Source organism: Elaeis guineensis, chromosome 1 (assembly GCF_000442705.2).
Source record: "Elaeis guineensis isolate ETL-2024a chromosome 1, EG11, whole genome shotgun sequence".
Classification (NCBI taxonomy): Eukaryota; Viridiplantae; Streptophyta; class Magnoliopsida; order Arecales; family Arecaceae; genus Elaeis; species Elaeis guineensis.
The window spans coordinates 148,395,154-148,398,498 of NC_025993.2; positions in this window are offsets into that span (position 1 = coordinate 148,395,154).

Below are 3,345 nucleotides of genomic sequence, written 5' to 3' on the forward strand. Positions count from 1 at the left end.
GAATTGATGAGAATTGAGATTTGATTCATATTGATTATAGTAAATCTATATGATGGTTTAAATATAATGTTGGACTCAAGGGTTAATCAAGATTATTGTACACCAGTAAAGGTATGAATGAGAATCGAAAATTAATCTTTGATTTTAATTAAAATTTAAAATTTTAGGATAAAGAAATAATTTGATCCAACTTTTATTGGTGAACTTAAGAAATTTTGATTGTTAGATCAGAGTGCGTAGTGGAAGCATAGTAATCTAGATTATTTTGAGTAAGTCAGGAATGATGACTCTTTGAGTTAAAGAATTATGATAGATAATATGATTTGATACAAGAAATTCATTGATGTTAGAAAGAAAAATATTAAAAAAAAAAAATTGGATATCCCTAATGTGATTTTCAAAAGTAGAGCTTCCACCTACTATGCTACAAAAAATAATTAGCATCCTAATCCTAGGATGAGTGGACCTTTGATTTTAGATTTAGAATATTTAGAGATAAATTTTCTCTATCCTAGAATTAAATTTTATAATTCTCTATTTATTAGGAAGAATTTGAGATTGTTTATCGAATGATGATTTCGATCTTAGATTATTATACTCAAATATTTATCTCTAGGGTATAATAAAATTTGAAGTTTGGACTCTTTTGATCATTATTATTTCTCTGACTGAATGGAAAAGATTGAGGTTATCTTTTGATATTGACGATTGTTCTACAAAAGATGGATTGGAGTTATTTATAATTTAGTTTGATAATGAATCGATTAATTAAGAGTTGTTAATGTTTAGATGAAGAAAATTGATATACTTACTTAGAATAGAGATATTGATTTTGATTATAAGAAAAATATAGTTTTGATTTAGATCAATTTTGAGTTATTGATTTTTATTATGGAATGACTTAATGATAAAATTTACTTCAAGAATTAGAATATTTAAGAGTTTGAGGGTTTGAGTAAGAAAATTTCAGTGACTAGAAATAGTGATATTGATTCAATCAACAATGGTGATATTGATCTTTATGAAATGACTTAATGATGAAGTTGTATTGAAATTAAGAGTGGTTAACATTTTGAAATAAATAAATAAATAAATAAATGATGATGAATGAAGTTCTTATGCAAGAATAGAGATATTGATTTTCTTCTACCTACAAGAGATGGATTTAAATTTAATTTGAGTCATGAGATATTGAACATTAATTTTTACAGAGAATGAGATCATAATTTCGAAATCTTGAAACATTGAAAATTTTTGAGATGTTGATCTTGATAAATAAGAAAATGAATGGTTCCATTTCAGATCAATATTTGATGTATTTACTTTTTTCCTTATGGAATGATTTAAGAATGAATTTTATATCAAGAATTAGAATATTGAAACATTTGTGGATGAGATTCAAGTAAGAAACTATGAAGACTCAGGCAAGAAAAATTTTGAGGACGAAATTTTTTTTAGAAGGGAAGAATGTGATGGCCCAACCCATGTAAAAATCCCAGCCCATGTAACAAAGCCCAAAAAAAAATAGAAAAAAAAATAGGGGAGAAGACTCCCCTTCGGGAGTCTTCTTCCTCCTCTCGCCGGCTCCCAATCGGAGTCAGAGACGAGTTCCCTCCGGCTCTATTTAAGAAGGAGAACCCTCCTCTCTCCTCTCATCGAGAAATTCTGGGGTAAAACGGCAGCAATCGTCGGAAATTTCTCACGGAGACCCGTCACTGTGCCGTCCAATTTCTCGTCGAAAAAGCTTCGCCGGCGACGGAGGTAAGCCTCCTCCCCTTCCTTCCCGTGCCGATGTGTATGCTCGCCGGCGACTGGAGTCGTCGGATTTTGTTGCAGAAGTAACCTTCATTTTTTGACCGTTTCCTTTTGATTCCGACGCCGGTGGTCACCGCCGACCACCGGTTTGGCCTCCTCTTGCCGTCGGATCGTCTCCCCTCCTGCCAACGGCCGCCCCACGCCGGCTGCATTGCTGGCTGGCCAACCAACGAGGGACCTCAAGGTCCCCTGTTTCAGCCCAAAAGAAACCCACAGGAAAGAAGAAAAGAAGAAGAAGAAGGAAAAGAAAAAGAAAAAGAAAAGAAGGAGAAGGAAAAGAAAAGAAAAAGAAAAGAAAAGAAAAGGAAAAGAAAAAAAGAAAAGAAAAAAAGAAAAGAAAAAGGAAAAAAAAGAAAGAAGAAAAATAAAATAATAATAATATAATAATATAATAAATAGGATTTTCTCTCCTCTCTCTTCCGTGAAGAAAAAAAAAAGAAAAAAAGAAAAGGAAAAGAAAAGAAGAAGAAAAAAAATAAAAATAAATTAATAAATAATAATATAAATAATGAAATGTGAGAAAGAGAGTTTCTCTCTCTTCCCTCTCTCTTTAGCTTGAATGAGTATTTTCTCTCTCTAGAATTGGACTTTCTCTCTCTACTTTCTCTCTCTAAAATTTTCTTTCAAGATTATTTCTCTCTCCTAAGATTTTTAAAATTTTGAGAAGAATGATGATGAATTTAAATGATCCTTGTGATGGATTTTTGATCTGTGATCGTCGGACGGTACACCGACATCCACTTTGATCAGATCAGATATTTTTAGATTTTAATTCTCATGATCTTATTGAATTGTCCACATGATAATTTCAGCATGATTTGATCTGATCGATCGAATTTGTTGAATCATATTGTCTGAAGAATTCAAGATGAGTTTTCTCTCTCTAGAATTTTCTCTCTCTAAAATATTCTCTCTCTTGATTGATTCTCTCTCTAAAAAGGTTAGTGAATGAAAAAAAAATTTTCAATAGTCCTGATCTAATTCTAATGAAGAATCCTCATCCGTGATTGTCAGACAGCGTACTGGCACCCACCTTAATCAGACCATGAATCTTTAGATTTGATCATCCATGATTTCGATCTAGCCATGACTTGATTTGATCATGTTGATTTCACCAATCGAGATATTGAACCAATCGTAATGCTGGATTGTGTAACCTAATCAATTCGAATTATACCTCATGAATTCTCTCTCCTCTGATTTTTCTCTCTACTTGATTTTATGAAATCGATGAAGAAACCTCAGTCCTATCAATTCTTATTCAACTTGATCTGATAGTCAAACTTTGAATCGTTTAGATCCTAATTAGATTTTGATTAGATGAAATTAGATGATCGGACCCAGTCTAAACCGTTGAAATATGGTATTCGTATTCTTTCTAATTATTGAAATTGATTCTGTATAGGATTGTGGATGTTTGACCATGGGATATCGCAATATGATCTACGAACAGAATTTTTGGAAGAAAATTTTATAAAATTATGTGGATTTATTGGAATACGTTCGAGGTAAGTAATGTTTCATTTTTTC